Genomic DNA, 24,015 nt, shown 5'->3' with positions numbered 1-24,015 from the left:
GAACAAAGATAAGGTCCACACCAAAGAGGGTTGACGACTGGAACAAAAGTTAACCAGGCCAAAGAGTGTGCCTGCCTGTGGTACCAGTATCACCCATATGGACATAAGGGGCACAGAAAAGTTGAAGTCGATGTCCCTATAAGGGATACCATGTACATATATAGCGCACAAAATGCCTCTAAGACATGCAAAATAAGGACCCAGAGAACAGGGATTAAGGCTATAGTGCATAGAAAAGCAAATAGAATACCCAGCACGGAATAAGTACTCAGGTAGGAAAAATCTTGCACCAAAAAGAAGCTGTAAGAACAGACTCCCATGAGACCACAAAGCAAGATATGTTCTAGATGGGTGGAAACGAAAACTGTCACTGACAGCGTAAATGAGAAGAAAATGTTAGTGGGCTGCACTTAAGAGTAGCCTGGCTTCTACAATTAGAACAGTCCCCTTACAATACTTCTATCCCCCCATGCAGCTGCCAGGCTCTGTCCAATGGCAGCTACCTCCTAGGCCTGACAACATAATTGATATAGATACAATTCTACCAATAAGTAACTGTTTTCAACCCCTAGCTAGCCTCCAGGGCCTGGATGAAAATGACTGACTAAGGCGAAGGGACACCTAAACGGCTTGTTTATACCATACCCGAGTGCCATGAGGGGAACGGTTCCATACTGAAGTCAATCGCCGTGAGGGGAACGGCAACGGACTCCATCACCCTGCAGCCTCGCGCCATCCTGACGCTGCTTTTGCACCCGGAGGCGCATTAAATTACCAGGCCACCATCCACACCGCGGGACGCCTAAACGGCTTGTTTGCACCATACCTGATTGTCGTGAAGGGAACGGTTCCATTCTGAAGTTAACCGCCGTACGGGGAACAGCAGCGGATTCCATTACCCAGCAGCCTCGCGCCATCCTGATGCTACTTTCGCGCCCGGAATCGCATTACATTTCCACGCCACCTCCTGCACCGCGGGACGCGCACAGGCATGCCCGGGCCAAGGGCGGGCCAGTCCACGCCCGTCAGCGACCAGAGGAGACTGGACTGGGCCACCCCTCTGAGAACTGCCCTTACATATTACGGACGCGCCAGCTCAGTAAGGCGCTAGCACGCGGTGGTGTGTTTTCTGTATTGCGCTCTCTGAAATTTGATGTTAGAAATTTCGTGGCACCTCTTTTTAAAACTTGTGTATATTTTAAACTGCTCATTTTTACTCACGCTCATTCTTGCTCCTTCTTCTGGTCTGAGCCCCGTTCCACCACAGCTTGTGCCGCTTGTGTGGAGGGCGTTGACAGATCCGGCTCAGCCCCTCGAGGGCGACGCATTTCCGGCAGGGGCGGGCCCTGCGCCCTTATAGCTGCCATGCCTGCACTCCCGCGCAGCGGACGCGCCAGCTCAGTAAGGTGCTGGGACGCAGTGGTGTGTTTTCTGTATTGCGCTCTCTGAAATTTGATGTTAGAAATTTCGTGGCACCTCTTTTTAAAACTTGTGTATATTTTAAACTGCTCATTTTTACTCACGCTCATTCTTGCTCCTTCTCTCGGTCTGAGCCCCGTTCCACCACGGCTTGTGCCGCTTGTGTGGAGGGCGTTGACAGATCCGTCTCAGCCCCTCGAGGGCGACGCATTTCCGGCAGGGGCGGGCCCTGCGCCCTTATAGCTGCCATGCCTGCACTCCCGCGCAGCGGGCGCGCAGCGGGCGCGTCAAAGGCGCGCCCAAAGCAAGCCCGTCCACGCCAGTCCGACGCAAGACGCCAGACCCCCTGGGTGTCGGACAGCTCGCCCGCTCCAGTACTCCCGCGAGGACCTACTCGCCCTCCGGTGTCACGCCCTTTGCGCAGATCACTGCTGGAGTATAGACATCCCAGACATGAGGTGCAAAAGATGTGGTTTCAAGGCTACTGAGGTTGATTCAATAACCCCAGAGTCTGCTAACCCCGCGAACCTAAATATACTCAGTTTGAACTGCAGGTCCTTGGTGAGACACCATGAGGAGGTCTTTGAGTTGCTTCAGGATAGGTCCCCTGATATACTCTCACGGAGACATGGCTCACCAATGACGCTACTGCTATCCCGGCCTTGGCCCTCCCACCAGGCTATTCCATGTATACCCAGAATAGGCCCAACGGTAGGGGGGTGCGCTAGCTGTGCTAGCTAAATCCACCCTCCCCTGTACCCTTTCCCCAGTGACTATACCTGACTGTGAATGTACGCAGTTTAAGATCAGGATTTCAGATAATTTCACTTTCACGGGGCTCCTTATATACCGCCCCCCAGGACCGGCAAGAGCTCTCCAGGAAGCCCTACCCCAGATCACCTCCTCCCTGGCCCTGCAGACATCTAATGTTAGTATACTGGGAGACCTTAATTTACACCTAGAGCGACTTGACTCCCAGGATATCACAAACTTCCTGGGAGATCTGGAAGCCTGCCTGCTGTTTCAGCTGGGCCAAGGCCCTTCTCACTTGGCGGGCCACCTGCTCGATCCGGTATTTTCGAACCTTGAGGGAATCAGAGTCCATGTCCCCCTCCCCCTCGTCTGGACGGATAACTTTCTCAACCACATTTGTATTAGGGCCAAGGCCACTGCTCGTCAACGTCCCTCCCTCCCCCTCTGAAGGCGCCCATGGCATAAACTGGACGCCCCCAGCCTGGAGGCCAGACTCAAATCCTCTCGTACGGTCTGGCCCAACAACTTGGAGGATGAGGACACAGCCTTTAGGGACTGGATTAATAGGTCCCCAATAAAATGTCCCGGCCTTAACGGGTGCAATCACACCCGTGGTACACTGAGACTTTAGCGTCTGAAAAAAAGCACTGCAAGATTCTCGAACGCGCCTGGAGGCGCTCTTACGACTCTATAGCAAAGAATAGCTATAGGTCGGCCACCAAAGCATACCACAAACATATTAGGAAAACTAAGGCAGCATTCTATGCTGACCTGATTAACTCCAGTCAGAACCCCTCTAAAACGATTTTTTCTTTAATAAAAGATATGACTAAAGCCCCAGAGGGATGTGAACAATGTAAATAGAAAGAGCAAAACCCTGCCGAGAAGGATATCTAAAGGTCCTCTAAGGGATCCGTAACTGTTATATATGGAGCAATATTAAATATGTATCAGAGCCAAAGACATCAAGCAGGAGTAGGTCAGTCCATGATTTTTTAAGAAAATATATATTTATTTGTTTTTATGGAATCTGACATTTCTAAAAGGCGTTCAGTATATATATATACATAGAATTCAATGGATAAGACACATGACATTTTTCATATCACATAAAAAGAAAAAGACAAATTCATAATAATCAATGTTCCACTCACTCCAGGGAAGTTCTAAGAACTAAATTCCGTTCTCGATCTAAATGTGAATATATTATCGCCATGAGAACAGTATCTACCTGAAGATTTTCGATTTGTTGCACTCCCTCTCGCTCTATACATTAAGAGCACTATTCCACTCCAAGATGGCGCGCTATTTCGCACATCTGTGTGTCCTTCGTCTATTTTCATCTGAGACTCAGCTGAATTAGATCTCGCCGGTACGCCTTTAAAACGCGTCTCCCTTGAAGGCAACTGCCACAGCACATTTCCATGTCGCCATCGGACGAGAACGTTATCCCCCGCAGTCTGGAAGCGCTCCTACTTAAAAACTATTCTGGTAAGTCGTGTATCTATGCGCCCCTTGGGCTCTGACCTTAATGAATACTTAACAAGATCCCTCCTGTCTCTTCTATTGCAGGGATTCTCCCTTCTTGAGCCTATTCTTCAAGTTCAAGTTCAGGCATTTGTATAGCGCACTACTCACCCAGAGGGTCTCAAGGCGCTTGGGGAAGGGGTCCATTATTTGTCGAAAAGCCAGGTTTTGAGTTCTTTTCTGAATGAGACGTGGTTTTGAGTAAGGCGGAGGTGAGTGGGGAGTGAGTTCCAGGTCTTGGCAGCTAGGAAGGAGAAGGATCTGCCACCCATGGTGGATCTACGGATGCGCGGGACTGCGGCGAGGGCTTGATTGGACTATCTTAGTTGGCGGGTGGGTTTGTAGAAGGACAGTCGAGTGTTGAGGCATTCGGGTCCTAGGTTTTAGAGGGCCTTGTGTGCGTGGGTGAGAAGACGGAACGTAATTCTTTTGTTGACGGGAAGCCAGTGGAGGTCTTTTAGGTGACCGGAGATGTGATCTTGTCGAGGAATGTCCAGTATGAGTCTTGCTGATGCGTTTTGGATGCGTTGGAGTTTTTTCTGTAATTTTGCTGAGATTCCGGCGTATAGTGTGTTACCATAGTCCAGTCGACTCGTCACCAGTGCGTGGGTGACAGTCTTTCTAGTCTCGAGGGGGATCCAGCGGAAGATCTTTGAGGGTGCGGAGTACGTTGAGGCAGGAGGATGAGACTGCGTTGACTTGTCTGGACATCGAGAGAGAGGAGTCTAGGATGAAGCCAAGGTTGCGTGCGTGATCTGTGGGTGTGGGTGCTGTGCCCAGAGCGGAAGGCCACCAAGAGTCGTCCCAGGCAGAGGGGGAAGTTCCAAGGATGAGCACCTCCGTTTTGTCTGAGTTGAGTTTTAGGCGGCTATATTTCATCCAATCGGCTACTTCTTTCATGCCTTCGTGAAGATTGGTTTTGGCGGTGTTAGGGTCTTTGGTGAGGGAAAGGATTAACTGGGTGTCGTCGGCGTACGAGATGATGTTGAGGTTGTGTTGACGCGCGATGGAAGCGAGTGGGCTCATGTAAACGTTGAAGAGGGTGGGACTGAGTGAGGATCCTTGTGGTACGCCACAGATTACTTCGGTGGACTCTGAGTTGAATGGGGGAAGTCGGACTCTTTGGGTTCTTCCAGTGAGGAATGAGGTGATCCAGTCCAGGGCTTTTCCTTGTATGCCGATGTTGCTGAGGCGTTGTATAAGGGTGCTGTGGCAGACTGTGTCGAAAGCGGCGGAGAGGTCGAGTAGAATGAGGGCCACTGTTTCTCCTTTGTCTAGTAGTGTTCGGATATCGTCAGTCGCTGCAATGAGGGCGGTTTCGGTGCTGTGTTTGGCTCGAAACCCGGATTGAGATGGATCGAGGGAGTTGTTAGATTCAAGGAAGGCGGCGAGCTGGTTGTTGACGGCTTTCTCAATGACTTTGGCCGGGAATGGGAGAAGGGATATGGGTCGGTAGTTTTTTAGTTCGGAGGGGTCTGCTGTGGGTTTCTTCAGAAGGGCGCTGAGTTCGGCGTGTTTCCAACTTTCTGGAAAGGTGGCAGAGTTGAACGAGCAGTTGATGACATCACGGAGATGGGGTGCGATGATGGAGTCAGCTTTGTTGAAGATGTGGTGGGGGCAGGGGTCGGTTGGCGAGCCAGAGTGGATTGAGTTCATTAGGCGGATGGTGTCTTCAGTGGTGATTGGGTTCCAGGCGCTAAGGTTGTTAGTTGGCGGAGTGGGATCTGGGGGGGGTGGGGAGCGTTGATCGCTGGGAGTATTTTTGAAGCTGTTGTGGATGTCGGCAATTTTGTTGTAGAAGAAGGAGGATAACGCATCGCAGAGGTCTTGGGAGGGAGTGATGTCGTTAGATGCTGCGGTGGGGTTGGTGAATTCTTTGACGATGTTGAAGAGTTCCTTGCTGTTGTGAGTGTTGTTGTCGAGGCGATCTTTGAATGCTGATTTCTTGGCGGAACGAATCAGTTGGTGGTGTTTGCGGGTGGCTGCCTTGAGGGTGGTCATGTTGTCGGCGGTTGGGTTTTTTCTCCATGATTTCTCCAGGGTGCGGCATAGCTTCTTGGATTTTTTAAGGTCATCATTGAACCAGGGAGCCTTAATGCTGGCTGATTTGATTTGGTGCTTTTTCAGGGGTGCTAATTCGTCAGCGCTGTGGGTGATCCATTGCTTGAGATTGGTGGCTGCTTGGTTTGGGTCCAGTGGGAGGGTGGGAGGGTTTTGGTTGAGTGAAGTGAGGAGTTGGTCGGAGGTGACTTTGTTCCAGTTTCTCCGAGGAATAGGTTGTGGGCGGTTGTGGTTCAGGGTGGTTTTGTAGCTGTAGTGAACACAGCTGTGGTCCGTCCAGTGGAGAGCTGTGGTGCGGTCGAAGGAGATATGCTTGCTGGAGGTGAAGATAGGGTCTAGCGTGTGTCCGGCTGTATGGGTGGGTGTCAACAAGTTGTTTGAGTCCGAGATTGGCCAGGTTGTCCAGAAGGGTGGTGGTGGTGTTGTCGTGTTTGTTTTCAAGGTGGTAGTTGATGTCTCCTAAAAGAATGTAGTTCTCGGAGGCGAGGGCATGTGAGCTGACGAAGTCCGTGATGTCATCGTTGAATTGAGTGCGGGTACCTGGAGGTCTGTAGATGAGGGTGCCTCTAAGTGTGGTCCTAGGGTCGGTGTGGATCTGAAAGTGGAGGTGTTCGGCGGTTGCAAGATTATCGTCGGAGCTGGTTGTGATTTTGATGGTGTTCCTGTGGATGATGGCGATGCCTCCTCCTGTTTGATTGGTGCGGTCTTTTCGGATAATCTTGTAAGCGTCCGGTATGGCTATGGCGATGTCGGGTGCTGATGATGTGTTCATCCATGTTTCTGTAAGGAAGGCGATGTCCGGTGACGCAGTGTCGAGTAGGTCCCAGAGTTCAGTTGTGTGTCTGTTAAGCAGGATGCACTTCAGGCGGGTAGAGTCGGTGCTGAGTTTGGAGGAAGTGGATTTGGTGAGGGTCCTGAACCAGTTGTACTTGCAGGAGAGGCAGGCGAATGGGCCGTCGGTACGCCCTGGGGTGGCTTTGCAGCATTGTGGTGTGCGTCCAGGATTGAGGGCGAGGAGAGTTGCGGCATCATATGAGATTCTAGTGGGTTGGGTGCGGCGGGGACCAGGGGGACAGGCGCTGGGCGCGGTCCAGGCGCGGACGGGCGCAGACGGGCTTACCTTTGGCGCACCTTCGGCGCGACCGCTGCGCGTAAACATTGCGCGTAAACGCTGCGCGGGACTGCATCAGTCATAAATGGATAGTGGAAGGGGAGGGGCGAGGGAGGCTCAGCTGGGAGGCGGGGCGGGCTCTAGAGGACGGGCTTGCAGGGACAACAACAACAAAATGGCAGCGGATAGTAGAGTAAAATAAACACAGCCACAAATATCAATGCAACGATGGTACAATGAATGCAAGTGCGCTACAATGCATATTCTTCACCACGGGTGGTTTCTGTTAACCTTCTCGACGACCTTTTCGACCCTGTATACCAGACGCGGTTGTAACTGATAATTACCTATCAGGTGAGCGTTCTGTTCCGCCTCCACGTCATGATGTGTCATTTCACTATCGGACAAAAATCCCCCTCCGTTGGGTCAATCAGACAAACTGTAGTGTTCACATACCTCCTTCCCTTAGCTTCTTCACTAATGACATTATCCCAATCAGCTTTGTCACCTTGTACATATTCGGATGTTTACCATCTTGATACTCAGATACGAGTTTACGGTGTATACTGATTGTTACATCTATTTCCCCCTTTCAGTGTTTGATCCTTTGATCCTTTGAAGCACGAAGTTCGGTTTTAAAGAATAACAACCCTACCGTTGGGAACCCACCTCAGTTATTCAAAGGTAGGGAATATGTTGTACCCTTGAAGGCTAAGGTCTATTATTTAGAGCATGCCTTGCCATCTTTTGTCAACCGTGTTCTGGATGCCCCTTTATATACATGGTCACCCGAGAAATTATAACCAGACCCACTCATGGTTTTAGCTATCGATCAGGACGATGTGTAGATCTTGAATTTATAACTCCATCATCCTCTACATTATATGTCATTTAAATAGGATGCTCTATTTAATATCAGGATGTAAGGAACACATAATCGACAACCTAGTCTTAAAAACATTCCTTATTTTGACTTACTAGGAAAGAAAATAGGAGCCTCTTTTCGGCCGAATAGAAATCCTTTTTTCCTTCTTCTAAAGACTTGGAAAATGTGGACCCTGTGAACCGTTAACTCGATCGGAACATCCTTGATTCCAGGTAATGTTCTACTTTGTGTACTTACTCTTATATAATAGTTAAACCAAGGGGAGCGCGACATTATTATGATCCATTTTGTGTTTCCTACCAAAAGTCACTAACTGAACCACAAATGATTTTATTACTTAATAAATTCCAACTGTCCCTATACCTTCTTTTTGTCAGTATAATAAGATACCCTCTCTGTTACCACTACGATAGGTATACGCTCTGACCCTCATTTGAATGAATCAGGCAGGCACTTTAAGACCATTGCCAGCTTTAATCCTATTCAGATATCCCTTGATGAAAACTGTAAAGAATCTGTAATGTGTCTACTGAATGGTGTGGAATAACCATACTGGAATGAATGAGTGAATGTCGGGAAAGCAGAGTGATGATTCTCTTGTCTTCACCTGGGTCTTTATCTTTGTTCTGACCCTGACTCCCTTATTGTGGGGAGCTATATCCTGGGAGCTATTATATGATATCAGAGCATGACACTTAATTGCTATCAACTTATCATGACTTTAAATTAATCCTGGTTTTAGCGATTATGCAGGCAAAATATGAGACTACATAGTCATCTAATATTAGTAAATGTGTTTGATTTTCAGCATGTTTGTTCCCCTCCTTGGCGGTATCTGCTTGCCCTGACGAAGGTGCCATACACCGAAACGCGCGTCGGCGTTATTCTCTAGAACGGCAGTATTTGAGCCCTTGAGGACAACTTTTTTCCATCTAATCTGCCTTCTTATCTCTGCACCCGCGTCTATGCAACGATTACTTTATTTCTTAGTTGCAGGCCATGCTATACTTATTTAATTGAACCGTGTGGAATGTTTGTGAGTTTGATTGATCCCCTGATGGTATGAGTGTCTGTTTAGTTCTTAGAACTTCCCTGGAGTGAGTGGAACATTGATTATTATGAATTTGTCTTTTTCTTTTTATGTGATATGAAAAATTTCATGTGTCTTATCCATTGAATTCTATGTGTATATATATATATATATATATATATATATATATATATATATATATATATATATATATATATATATATATATATATATATACTGAATGCCTTTTAGAAATGTCAGATTCTATAAAAACAAATAAATATATATTTTCTTAAAAAATCATGGACTGACCTACTCCTGCTTGATGTCTTTGGCTCTGATACATATTTAATATTGCTCCATATATAACAGTTACGGATCCCTTAGAGGACCTTTAGTTATCCTTCTCGGCAGGGTTTTGCTCTTTCTATTTACATTGTTTTAATCCCCTCCTTTCCTGCCTATATCATTTATCTTGTCGGTGAACCCCCTTCTATTGTGTAAAGCCCCAGAGGGATCCAGCAATTTAATTACGTCCAATTCACAATGTGAAGATCTGGCCCTCTTTTTCATTAACAAAATTCAGGAGATTTACACCTCGCTGGAAACCAGTAAGCCCTCCCCCACCCCCAGCCTAGGGATGCATCGACCAAACTTTCCCGTTCCTCTACAAACTCTTCCCCTTATTTCTCACTTAGATCTCGCTCTCCTTGTCACCAAGCTAAAGTCTGGATCGCCTGATGATCCAGTTAAACCGGTTACCTTTCGGCTCTTCCAGGACTCCATTTTGTATGAAGGACGGGAACTGATTAATAGATCACTAGGATCCTCTACTATCCCCAGGTCCTGGAAGCATGCTAAAGTCATCCCCCTGTTGAAAAAGCCTTCCCGCCCTGAAAATTTCAGACCCATCTTCCTCCTACCATACCTGGCAAAGGTGATGGAAGCACATGTGAATGCTACCCTGACCAACCACCTGGAAACTAATGGTATCTTGGACGAGTCACAGAATGGCTTTCGGGCTAAACACAGTACAGAGTCAGCTCTTGTGGCGGTCGTGGAACAACTGAGGGCCTCACAAGATCTAGGAAACACCTCCGCCCTGATCCCGCTGGATTTGAGCGCGGCGTACGACACTGTCTCCCATGAGATACTGCTCAGGTGTCTCGGGGAGATAGGGGTCGTAGAAAGGGCCCTGGCTTGGTTCGCGTCATTTCTATCCGACCGTTCCTTCCAGATCCATGCCCCGCCGTACTCATCCAGCAGGTTCTCTCTGGAGTGTGGTGTTCCTCAGGGCTCTGCGCTAAGCCCCACGTTGTTTAACGTATACGTCCGCCCACTGGCCCTGCTGGCAAGGGAACGAAAGATCAAAATGATCTCTTATGCAGATGATATGCAACTTATCTTTACGTTCCCTAAGGATGCCATACATGACCACGCTAAATTCCAGGATGATGTTCTGGCCATGTCCAACTGGTTGATGGACAATTGCCTTCAGCTGAACTCCTCCAAAACTGAGGTGCTCTGGCTGGGAGGCAGCACCCAGAAGTGGGACCATCTTTGGTGGCCCCCTTCGATGGGCCCTCCCCCCACCCCTACAGAGGTTGTCAAGAACTTGGGTGTTTTAATGGACAATTCTCTGTCCTTTGAATCTCATGCAAAAAAGGTCGCGGGCACCTGTTTTGGCCGTCTACGCTGCATTAAGCCCATTTTAGGCTTCTTTGAGCCGCCTACCCGCCAAGTCATTGTCCAGTCCTTGGTCCTTTCCCATCTAGACTACTGCAACGGTCTTCTATTGGGCGCTAACAAGGCGGTTATCAAGAGACTCCAGAGGGCCCAGAATGCAGCAGCCCGCATCCTCTTTGCCCTACCCAAATACTGCCACACCTCTCACCTCCTTCGCCGACTGCACTGGCTGCCGGTGAAGCAAAGAATCGAATTCAAGACCCTTTGTCTCACCCACAAAATTCTACACGGCCAGAGCCCTCAGATACTGCAGGATCTGTGTACCCCCTATGTTCCTACTCGGGCCCTGCGCTCTGCTGATCTCCATCTTGCTCGCACCATTAGAGTGCGAAAGAGCAGGGCGGGCGGTCGATCTTTTAGGTCTCTCGTCCCGGCCCTCTGGAACTCTATCTCTATGGAGGCACGTGCCATCCAAAATCACTGGCACTTCCGGAAATATATTAAAACCTGGCTGTTTGCCTCCCTCCAGGGGGCTGAGACTTAGGCTGTTTTACAGTGCCCGATCCCTCCTGTCGTGCCTTTCTGCACGGCTGTCCGCAAGCGATAGGACGCACCGTTGCTGGGTAAGATTGTGTGCACTGCCCTAGAACCCTTTGATTGGTCTCTCTAAATAAGTAACTTTCGATTGTTGTTACTAATACCTCTCTGATTATGAGTAAGCGCAAAGGTGCATCAGGCACTTTAGATGCCTTTTTAATTAGAGCAGAATCCCTATTGACACGAGATCCAAATGAATGAGAGACGGCTGTCACTTGATCATACTCAACTTCCAACATATATTCAATCATCTATCGTAAATTCGCTCCCACTAAGTCCAAAGATAATTGTCCAAAATAAACCAATGACATCAGCTTTGCCAAACATATCACCGCCTGTTATAAGCCCAGTCCCAAATGTTTATAGCAGGCAGGGTATAGAAACAAGATCACGAGCTCCAAAAGTATTAGAAGAGCCTAAAGGGAAAGTCTACCGAGCAAAGCAGAAGCGAGTCACAGGTTACCAAAAATCTAAAACCAAGAGTGCAGTGGGATCTAGGCCCATGTCCCAAACAACTATCCACGCAGATGACCAAGTTGTAACGTTAACAAATACTGTTAGTAAACAGACAGATGTAGTTTTTCACCTTTCCACCTTCGCAATGAAAGAAAGTTTAGGGGATTAAGATGGTATAACTACAACAACACTAGAATCAGCACTGGAGTCTATGATATTACAAATCACTGAATCAATTTATGTGAAGTTTGCTATATTAGATAAAAAGATCGATCATATACTTTGATTGAAAATATGGGAGGTAGTAAGGACATTAGTCAGCCGGATGTTATAGAAGGGGCATGTGAACCAAAGAATTTGGAGGGTACCCCATCCCTTACTTAGCTGGAATGAATAAAAGAAACAACGGTACATATGTGGAAAATCCCATTTTACAAAAAGAAAATAGGGAGAAAAGTACATGGGGCAAGGCGCAGATATCAGATAATAAATTAGAGAAAAGACAAGTTTTATGCTTTGAACAGGCAGCCTCAAATATACCTGCAAATCATTCAGGCTCTGTTCTAGCAATAGACTAGCAAAGTTCAATCCCAAACCGAAATACTGATGTTATAGGTTTACTACCTGCTTCATGTCCCTACGTACTAATTCTAGCTGGGGTTCCTGCTCTAAGAAAGGAACAGAGTCAATCATGGATCAACCTGCGAAATAAGACAGTCAACTGATTGTCTAAATATAAAAACTTTTAACCCACGGAATGCAAACAACATTCTGATAGTTCACATAATAGGGTGGATTGGTGATTCCTCGAAGAAGATTGATGGCGATTGTATAATAATAAAAATTTGTCGACCCCATTTGGTTCAAAGATTGTTAAATATGCAAGAGGAGGTATCCCCTCAAAAATCCTGTATCTGTGTGCTCCCTTTAGGATACTTTTACAAACCACAACCTAGGAAATATGTACATGATAACACCGCAATATCATCTTCAAATAGATTTCAGGCGCTATCTGACCTAGACCCCTTAGACTTACAACCAACCTATGTAGAAAATGGCATATACCCTATTGTTATTAATCAGCTAAGTTGTATCATGAAGCAGATATGCCCGCATCTACACAGTGTCTAAAGGAGAAACAGGGTGAGGAGAATGGTCACATTATCATAGCTGAACCAAATGGTCAACCATGGGTGGAAGATACATGGGGGCCACCGTCGCAATTGCATCTGGCTCTCCCATACCTGAATCATGGAAAGAGGCAGAGATTATTACGATCTTTAAGAAGGGTAATCGTTATGACCCCGCAAATTATCGACCTATACGTTTAATTGATATTTTACAGAAAAAAATTGCTAGGCATATTTTAATGAGATTAAACGACTGGCTCAAAGAGAACAGCTTGCACTCCGAATTCGAGGTGGGATTCAGATCCAAAATCAGCACAATTGATCAGGTATTTAGATTTATTTGCTTATGCAGGATATATATTATCTTAAAAAAGGGTCATTTGTATATTGCTTTTGTAGACCTCAGGGCCGCTTTCGACCTCATTCCTTGGAACTTACTTTGGGAATTATTGAAATCTCCAGGATTGCCAAATGAATTACTCGTACAAATAATAAGATTACACGAGGATAATTTTGCCAAAGTAAGATGGGGGCCGAGGGGCGAAGTCACTAAGGCAATCCCAGTCAAAAGGGGTGTGCGCCAGGGGTGTGTACTGGCGCCCACTCTATTTTCATTATATGTTACTGATATTCCAAAACATTTGCTCAGGTGTACCCATGATTCACCCAAGTTGGGGGGGGACCTGGTGCCTGCACTTTTATTTGCTGGCGATATAATATTAATATCACAAACCCCCCCAAGATCTACAACGCCTATTGGATTCTTTCAATACATATTGTAAATCTAAGGGCCTTGAAATAAATGCCAGCAAAACGAAATACATAAATACATGGCAATAAACCCACATAAGTCTTTTAGAAAGAATTTAGTAATTAACAATCAAAAACTAGAATATGTCCAATCTTTTAACTATCTGGCTATAACCTTAGACACAAAGTTGTCTTGGAAGCCACAATTAGAAAAAAATAAGATTACCCTGCTTCAGAATTCATTGCCCATAATAAAGAAACATGGGAGTAGCATCTCCAAGGTGGTGTCTCCCGCCCTAGAGGTCTTCAAACACAGAGCTCAATAAGTTTCTCTTTATGGGGCAGAAATATGAGGGCCTAATTGTAAAATGAGTTTTGAACCAGGAGAGAATACATTTTTTAGAAGTTTGTTAAGCCTGCCAGTACAAACACCCCTAATTCCTATTGTTATGTATCTAAATATCAAACAAACAGACCATCATGCAATACTAAGACCTTTATTATATTGGGTGCGGCTCTGGTCAACTTTAGAATTGACACACTACAAGAAAGGTCTAGAGGAGATCTTAAGCACTGACCAGAGCAAGCATATTTCGTGGCTTAAATTTGTCTCTTCTTGGTTTGAGAAACTGGGCCTGTACCATTTCTGGGAGTACCCGATGCAGTTGACACCATCATCTAGGGCACTGCTAAAATCAACATTTTGGGCTTACATCCAAAACAATGTGTTTCATGCCTCGGACAATGGTTCATTAACAATCAAGTTCCTTCTGTTTAAAGAGGTAGCCAGTTTTGAGTTTTTTTCAGATGAAGTACGTCCACAATTGGCCAAATCCTTATAAATGAAGTTTAGATATGGAGTGTGTTAGATTTGGGGGTCTCTAGTTGGCACAGGTAGGTACTTGTGACAAGTAGGGACCCTCTCCTCTAGTCAGGACAAGGGGATTACACACCTAAAATAACCCCTGCTCACCCTCTAGGTTGCGTGGCTCGAGCGGTCAAGGCTTATTTCAGAGGTGTTGTAAGTTAAGTAGTTGTGACCACATACAGTAACCCAGTGACAACACTACAAATGGACACCACACAGGTTTTATATAAAAAATGAGTATACTTTATATAGAGTTACCACAAGACCATAAACGACAAAAATACACATTATGATTACTTTAAGATGGTAGATTTTAGCTTAGTTCAGTTCAGTTCTTAGATGAGACACTCTACGTCAATGTACCTTAAGTTGCGTTGCGCGTCCACAACAAGCAATGTCGCAGCGATGGGAAATGCGGCAAAGTCAGGTGCAAAGAAATAAAGACGTGAAGATCTTCCAGATGCGGGGCGCTTCTCGGGGATGCAAGAAGCTCTCGGTTCGATGCGTGGACTGCAGCGGCAACGGCAACAGCTCCAGCGGCAACGCTCTTCTCCACGATGCGTGAAGCTTCCGCTCAATGCGGCAACTACAGCGGCGACATCAAGATGCGATGGCAGCAGCTCCGATGACGGCGCGCATCTCGGGGATGTGAGGTGCTCTTGATCAATGCGGCGCAGTGCGACAGTTCCAGCGGCGACACACTCCTTTCTCCGGAGATGCGACGGCAGGCACAGCGACGCGCTTCTTCTCGTTGAGTCGCGCTTCCAGCTCCTTGCGACACGCAGTTCCTCAGAAGGCCCAAAACAGCTGCCGGCACTTCCAAAAGAACTCTGGGAAGCTGGGGGGGTGAAGTCTGTTGTCCCTGAGACTTCAGCAGGAGGCAAGCTCTTTTCCAAGCCCTTGGAGATCCTTCACAAGTTGAAAGCAAAGTTACAAAGTTCCTTTCTCTTTCCTTTGGCAGTAAGGCAACCACTGCAGGCCAATCCCCCCAAGCAGCACTTCAGCTTGGCAATAGTCTTTCCTCAGTTTCTTCAGGTTCCTCTCCTCAGTCAAGGTTTCTTCTTGTGGTCCAAAGTGATCTAATTTCATGGGATCAGGGTCCCAATACTTATACCCAGAAATCCTTTGTTCTCTGAGGGGAGAGGGGCCTTTGCCCAGTCCAAACCAGTTCTGAAGCACTCTGTTTACCAGACTTTTCCTTTTCTTTCACAGTGCAGGGCATGCACATCAGACACCCCACAGGAGGTGGAGCCAGCATTGTGGAAGGCAAGTACAGTCCTGGAGCACTTGGTTTACAAGACTCCTTCTCTTCTTTCAGTGTGCAGGGCAGAGACATCAGCCGTTCCCCAGGGGGTGGAGCCAGCATTGTGGAAGGCAGGCACAGACCTATTCAAAGTTCAGGTGAACTCCTCCCTCCCATCTAGATGCAGATCTCTCTATTCACCAGTGGGTGACTCAGCCTGTCTCCTGGAATTTCCCAGCCCTGTCATTCACAAAACCAGACATAGGAATACACAAACTAGCAGACTGGCAGGTTTGAATGGTTAGACAAGCAAATACCTACTTTCTAAAAGTGGTATTTTCAAACACAGAATATTAAAATAAACTTTACTAAAAGATGTATTTTATTATTCTGAGTTCAGGCATACTAAACTCAAATTTCTACCATGTTCTCTGAGATAGTTAGGATTATAAAATGTAATAACTCTTAACAGCCCATTCTGGCCTATGGAGAACAAGTAGCCTTGCAATAGTGAAAAACGAAAATGGCTGTAATTGACTATTAGGATATGCCACACACATCAGGGCTTGTCCTACCTTATACTTAAAATGCACCCTGCCCTTGGGCCAACCATAGGGGTGACTGATATGAAGAAAAGGGAAGGTTTTGGGACTGGGAAGTGGGTGCACTTGCCCAGTCAGCATGACAGTACCAGACTGCACACAGGATCTGCAATGGCAGACCTTAGACACCTTTTACAAGGCTGCTTCTGTGGGTGGCACAACCAGTGCTGCAGGCCCACCAGCAGCATTTGGATTTACACGCCCTGGGCACACTCAGTGCACTAGACTAGGGTCTGACAAGTAAACCAAATAACCAAACATGGAACCACTGATTAGTACATCATTTGACAGTAGGGAGCACTTGCACTGTGGCACTGAATAGCAGTGGCACAGTGCCCAAAGCATCTAACACCAGCAAAAACACATGAGGCAACAGCAAAAAATGGAAGGGAGACCCACGCCAATGGTGCCAGGTCTAACAGAGTGCTACGAGCTAACACAAATACGTTAAACTGGGATACAAATCAAGATGGAAATAGTAATTAATATTGTGAACTATGTCAAAATATGTCCACGGAAAATGATCTATACATTCTATTCTCCTGCCCGGCATATGTCAAACCGAGGAACAAATGGATTAAACCCATTTGTTGTAACATAAATACTAGACCTTGCCTAGAGGCAGGACAAATATTGAAAACCAACATATCACAAAAAAAAAGTTTTTAGTGTGAGCAGATTTTTGTTTAATGTGAGTCACATAAGGGCAAAAGCAGGGTTAAAATTGTAAGGCCTAATAATTTAAGAATATGTATTCTTAAGCTAATGACTCAAGTAAATTATGCATATGCACTTTAGGTCTAATGGTGCTGTAAGGCAACTTGTGTATCCATTGATTGCTACAAAGTATCTGTAACCTGAGTTAATAAAATGAGAATATCACTTAGAGCTCTATATATACTTCAACACATACGGGCAATAACGGGGCATGATCAGAACTATCCGGTTGCCAGGCATTTTCAGGAGAAACATCTTGGTATCCCTGACAAACTCCAATTCTTTCTGATTGATTGTGTTGAGCCGTCAAGGAGGGGAGGTGACCCTGAGGCCAAACTCCGCCTCCTTGAGACGAGGTACATCTTGGAGCTCAACACCAAGAACCCTAATGGCCTCAATGATAGAGAGGATTTATACACCTGTCTTTAGGAATTAGGAGTTTCTCATAGATAAGACCTGTCCGGATGCAGTAGTTTTCATTGTTCTTGATATAGATTTCTTCCCATATTGTTTAACTGTATTTACTAATGAATTGAATTTCTTACAATTTGGGATATTTTGGTACATATTTTTAACATTTGAGGAATTTTAAATCTTTATGCACTTTATTGATATATTTGCACTATCTCTTCTTGCACTTTTTTTTGGCTATTGAGTCTTCTAATGTGACTTGCCCACTTGGGCCTTACTTTTGAGATCCAGTTCCATATGGCTTTGGATAAACGCTGCTAAAACTCATATATGAGCTGTTTTTTCATGGGGCATTACATGATTATGAAAAAAACACCCGTTGTACATAGATAATATCAATTGTCATGTAAATACTTCGTTTGGTGGTTTATCATGTCTTTTTGCCTTGTAAATATGCTCTTTTTTCTATGAAATCTGCTTTACATGATTTTATGGCTTGTGCTTTTTTCATTGATACATTTGCTCTATTTGAGACATTCTTTGACTATTTGCACGATAGTGGCGTCCTTATTGTATAGTATTTCGTCCATGCCTATGGTCTAATCGATTGCACTGTCACTTTAAATAGCTTTGCAGAGCATGTGTAGTTTGTCATGTGATCAAGCCTCCCTGGAGGCGAAACGCGTCATGGCGGCAGCGCTGGCTTTACAAGAATAAACTTCACTTTGCACCAGCACCTTTTGGGTCGGCTCTTTGTTGCGGGATACTAGTGGTGTACGCCTGTTCACCGGAAGCAACAACTAGTGGAATATATATATATATATATATATATATATATATATATATATATATATATATATATATATATATATATATATAATGGATTATGAGCCCACTTGGATTAATGGACACAGATCTCTAACTATAGACTATAGAAATGAATTTTAAGAGAGGGGTTGGCCTAACGGCTAAGGCGCTCGACCTCGGACCTGGGGATCTGGGTTCGAGTCTCGGTAACGATGCTAAAAACCTCCTGTGATTCTGGGCAAATCACTTAATCTCCCCGTGCCTAAAATGAAAGTGTGTCCTCATGTAACGTAACTGGTGCTATGTAAAGCGCTCTGATAACTGATTCGGTTCGGTTCTAGTTCGCGCTATATAAAACTCTGCAAAAAAAAAAAAAAAACAATGTTATTATGTCTAGTTTTAATTATTTATATATTTTATCTGTCACTTTTTGCGGCTAGGAAATGAAATCTTTCTTTTTTTTTTTATTACAATAACCCTTATTTCGATGAAGCATTATTAAATATAGGTGAAGCTGCTACACTTGTATATTTATACTCAAACATCTGTATAAACATTTTATGATGCATCTTTTATGGTTTTATGTGAACCGAAATAAAGATATATATATATGATATGATAATAAAATAATCCAGGATATAAATTCAGGCAATACGGTTTAAAATACCCCCATTTTCCCAGTCCATGAGACTGTTGAAGTAGGGAATAAATCTTCTGGTACTTCTCCCATCTCAATCTTTTCTGCTGCCCCTTACGAGAAGGTCCTCTCGTGGACATTGCAAGACTTCGGTCAAAAAGGGGCAACTCATTTTGCGAAAATTCTCTTTCTATGTACCATGTCCTCTCCCTACAAGAAACATGGGAGGTTAATGACTGATTTTATGTAGATGGTTTTACTTCATTTTGTAAACATGCTATTACTTTGAATACGGGAAGAGCCAGAGGGGCGTGCTTTTAATGTTTTAACTCAAACTTTCTTGTAAGACCCGAATGACTGAATGCAAATCACACCATGTGTCAGCAGTAGAGCTGTCCTTTAAGAATCATCCTACTCTGCTAGTGGTTCATTTTTGTAATTCCTTTTCCAGAAAGCAGGAGCTAGAACACCTTCTAGCCTTAGAGGATCTTTTGGAACGCTATGAGGGGGACAAATAATTGTATTATGACCTGTTAATCCTAGGAGATTTTAACATTCAACAGTGCTTTTTGAATTGTATTTTAGTGTCGGACCAGGGTGACTCCTTTTCTTCATCCAATCACTTTGAGCACACACCTTCAGGTATTTTCTTAGAAGGCCTCCTCTCAGCTAATAATCTACACTGCCTTCAGCAAGTGGATAGGTTGGCTTCAGTACCTACCTATGCAGGGAATGAAGGCACAGTACCATTGATTACATACTGTTGTCTGCACCACTAACCCTGGCCATAGAAGAATTAACTATCTCCTGGTTATGTATCAGTGATCATAAACCCCTCACACTTGTAATATCACTTTCTGTCATTGAAACTGAGGAGGTGACTACTTGAATTACAAATAAAAATATCAGTACTAAAGACCAAGCCTGTAGGCTAAAGTGGGAAAGGATTGTTCCAGATAGTTTTCTGGACAATTTATATACTGTTAGTGCCCCTGAAATCCAAGCTTGCCTAAATCCCACTACATACGGCAGAGCTACCTTAGAGGCTTTTGGGAAAATAACTAACCAAATATCATCTAATCTCACTACTGTGAGTAGAGTAATATGCCCTAAATCCAAAAGATGGTTCGCTGATATATGTTCTACGACCCATAGGGAACTTTTGCAGGCCCTAAAACGAATCCCAAGAGACGAGACGGAAATCACTTGTAAAAGAAAGTCTTATATATATTAGCAGTCCAAGAGAGGAAGAAGCAGATAAGAGAGCATGCTTGGGAGGCTATGGGGCAAGCTAGTGTGTTGGCAGATAGTTCTAATTTTTGGTCGGTAGTCAACAGTCCCTTTTTTTCTGAAACTCCAAATTCTAACATTGACGGTATAATTCCGGCCGATCAATGGGTACAGCACTTCGGCCGTATTTTCAGTGGTACTAATTTAGGGGAAACTGAGGAGCACTGGGTTGGTGGGCAAATTATTGTACCACTTCATTTTAGTATAGACGAGGTCTATAACGCAATCACTATCTGGAGGAAAGGCTCCGGGCCCTGACGGAGTCCCAGCAGACTTATATAAGGCTGATCCAAATATTTGGGCCAAGAGCTTAGCACATGTTTTTAATGCAGCATGTACACATGGTTTTCCACCATCCTGTGGTAAGGCAGTCATTGTTCCCATTTTTAAAAAGGGCGCACGGGACAACCCTGCTTGTTATAGGCTGATCTCACTTTTAGACTCCGCTGCTAAAATTATGGGCAAAGCGATACAAGATCGCCTAACGACTTGGCTGGATCACTTAAATGCCATCTCCGATTTGCAATATGGCTTCAGGCCAGGCAAAAGGGCTTTGGACCAATGTTTAAATTTACATTAGTGGTAGGAAAATATACCATCGCCAAAAAAGGAGATTTTGATGGTCGATTTGAAGTGACATGGGCCTTGACGCAGAGCTGGTGGCTTTTTTACATACTACTCACAAAAACAACACGGCTGCGGTCAGATACAATAGAAACGATGGTTTGACAAATTCCTGGGCAGTGAAGAGAGGGGTAGGTCAGGGTTGCATCATGCCCCCTTGCTGTTCACGCTTTACATAAACAAGTTAGGGGATTCTTTAATACCTAGCTGTAAAGATACCCAGGGTTGGTGTCAAGATGATCCCTGCACTCCTATATGCTGACAACACGGTCCTGCTTGCTAGAACCGCTGTGGGCCCCCAACTAATTTTAGATGTTTTTATGGACAATCTAGCCCTGTCCACACATTTTACAAAATCACACACCATGTCCATAGGCCCTTGAAAGTCCTTAAAGGCCAAATTTTATTGTAAAGGGGCCGAACTAACCAAAGTCCCAACCTTACCCTATTTGGGGGTACTTTTTGATGTGCGCGGGTCATGGCACGCACAAATTATGCAAAAAAGAACACTTTAATTAGAGCGACAGGGGCTACACGAAATTTTGCCAAAAGACTAGGGTCGAAACTCTTCCCTGTTGAATATTTATAAAGAAAACTGCATCCCTATGGCTGTGATATTTGGGGTTACAAGGAAGGAAAGGACATTCAGAGAGCCAAGGACAAGTTTCTGCGCAAACCTTTGGCAGTCCCGCCCACTACTCCGGCATTTATATAATATGAAGAACTACGGGTGGGCTATATTTCGTATTTGATAGCGGAAGCCCCCCTGTTGCGTTGACTGAGAGTTTGGGCCAGTCCCACTACTAATTTAAACCAACTGCTAATTGCTGATTGTGTAGCACTGGAGGGTGCTGCGCACATCCCTTGGTTAAAATACATAATGGATCTGACAAAATGGCTCGGCTGCGTAGTCCTAAATCCCTGGGTCAATCAACAATCAGAACCATTAAACAACAGTTACGGGAGAAACGCCAGGGACTTAAGGAGGAAAAGGAGCTAGCAAGACCAACGGTGAAAAGATATGCTACTTTACCCCTGAGCAATCTAGTCCAAACGTATCTACTGGTCGTCAGTAATGCCTTTCATCGCTTTGTGCTGACCAGATTACGACTGCATTTGGTTTCCCGGCTTTTGGCTGTCCTCCAAGGTTTTACAAAACCCGGTTCCCTAAAACCTTGTTCTTGCGACAACTTCTCTGAGCAAGATACCTCACATTTCACTTTTTTCTGTGATTATTATTACTCACTGCGCAAAATGTTTATATTTACATTACTCAGAGACTGTCACTTTACCCAAGTCAGGCCCGTTTTGTTGTACCTCCAAATGCTATCTTCCTCTATTGTTCGTTTTGGGGTTGCAAGTTTCCTAACAGGAACCATTAGGCGTAGGAAAAAGGTGTTTTTGTAGCAGCCACGTGTCTTTGCCTGTTTTGATTCTAGGGCCCATCTCATACTAATATTGGTATTTTTATGATACACTGTCTTTTGCACTTGGCTTTAGCACTTTATATGATGCTTTTATTGTCATTTTATAACTCTAATTCTGCTCTTTAATTGATATCAAGAATGTTCCTATTTTAATCCTTTTAAAGGTTTTCAAGTTTGTTGGTGAAATGTATCCTTTTAACATGATCACTTTTATGGCATTCATTTGCCGAATAAAGTACCTTTTGATTTAATTTGATAAGAAAAGCACCAGCAGAAACACTACACCAGGTGTAACGTGCAAGAGAGAGAAGTACTCCACCCTATGAAGGCAGATGAGAGTCAAAACAATTCGAAACAAACTGTCCCCGACAACCGTAGTACAACAACAGAGTTAAGACTCCGTACCACTATGACTATCTCTGAACAGGCATAAAGCAGAGTAGGCATGCACACCAAAAAGGGAGGCGCCATCAGAAGGCATGTCAATTAAAGTAGCTTGCATAGCCTCCAAAAACCTGGAAGTAAACAACCATGCACGCAGATGTAGAGCTATGGAAGAGACCCCAGCCTGCCCAACAGAATCGGTGGTCTTCGCAACCTAGTGGATGATAAGAGTGGCAGCTTTCGGCCCGTTTGGTACCAGGGGAACAAGAGCATTCTGGGCTTTTTCTGTAAGGGAGGTAAAGGGGCATTCCACGGAGTCCCACAAGGCGTTGGAGAAGTGGGTGAGGACACAAGAAGTGTGCAAAGAACGTGGGGCAGAGCTAGCAGAAAAAATACGCCTACCACAAGTGCCAAATTTCCTTGCCCCTCTTTCTGGAGGTACAGGAGGGAGAGAATCAATATTTTGGGTGGCTAAAGCAGCCTGAACCACAAAGCTCTTAGTAGAGGGATGTCTAAGGAGACAGGCGGAATCCCCCCCACGCCAGGCAATACCCGTAAGAATAGAGCGATCCACAGGGAGCCCTGTGTGAGAGAGGTCGCCCCGCTTCCCCCAAACCTCTTACTTACCTGCTAAAATGCCACTATGGTACGCATTACTGCCTGGTCCCGATGACATCTATAGGGGCTGGGAAAAGGCACCAACAGTGAAGACAGACTGTTGTTCCTCCCCACAGGAAAAGGAATTACGAAAGAGGAGCCAATCAGGAGACCCTGGAGGAGGGGAAAAGGAACCAGGAAGCGAGCGAGAGGAGGACTCTTCGAACGAAGGAGGCGCGCGTACAACAACCCCGGAGAAACCAGGGACGACCCAGGAGAGCGGAGGAGCACAGGAAGCAGACGTAAGAAACCCAGGGATCCCCAGACGAGTGGTGCGAGGAGTGGTGGCACCCCAGAGCTGATGCGTAGGAGCCGCCGCAACTCAGGAGAGTTGCGGCACAGGCGTTACGTGGCTTAAGGGGTGGGGGGAGATACCCTTGGGTTGGTTGGGAGTGAGGTTGGGGACTAGCGGGAGGTTTGTTTGTTTTACCTCTGTGTCATTTCTCCTCCCATTCTGCTCCCGTCTGTTTGGTTAACCCCTCCCTCGTTCTCCTCCATTCCGCTTGTCTGCCCATATTACACAGCCCAAAGCCTCCCTTACTCTTCTCTCATTCTGTAGCCCAGAAAGGGAAAATATCTTATTGTTCTTTTATGTGTGTGCAATTCACAAGTGCATCCAACCCTGATGTAAAAGGGATCATAGCAGCCCAAAGAGAAAGAGACTCCAGGTGAATCCGGACACTGAGGGAAAAGTCAGGCACTGAGCATTAAAAGACTAGACGGACTGTCCCATTTAAAAAAAAAAAATCCCACCCGGGTGTGGTGACGGGACATACGCTAGATTCAAAGAGCATCCCCAGCGACTTACCTCTCCTTTCTGTTCTTCTGCTCCTCTTCTCAAGCTCTACAGGACGCCATCAGGCAACCGGAACACCTGGAAAAAAAAGAGAAGAAGCAAAGCATGAAGTGACGGAAACCCGATCAGTGAACAGTTTTTGAGGA

At 45.4% G+C, this 24,015-nt stretch overlaps 1 protein-coding gene across 5 annotated transcripts in view; it reads right to left on the bottom strand.

Annotated features, from left to right (window-relative positions):
- SCAP (SREBF chaperone) overlaps nucleotides 1-24,015 on the bottom strand; it is a 678,128-nt gene that overhangs the window by 479,493 nt on the left and 174,620 nt on the right. For all 5 annotated transcript variants that reach the window (XM_078662547.1, XM_078662552.1, XM_078662549.1 and 2 more), the window contains exon 2: nucleotides 23,882-23,947. The gene's annotated coding sequence lies outside the window, so the exon portion shown is untranslated. The remainder of the gene's footprint in view (nucleotides 1-23,881; nucleotides 23,948-24,015) is intronic.

This window comes from Lissotriton helveticus, chromosome 10, assembly GCF_964261635.1.
Source record: "Lissotriton helveticus chromosome 10, aLisHel1.1, whole genome shotgun sequence".
Taxonomy (NCBI): Eukaryota; Metazoa; Chordata; class Amphibia; order Caudata; family Salamandridae; genus Lissotriton; species Lissotriton helveticus.
This window is presented reverse-complemented; position numbering and strand designations above follow the sequence as displayed.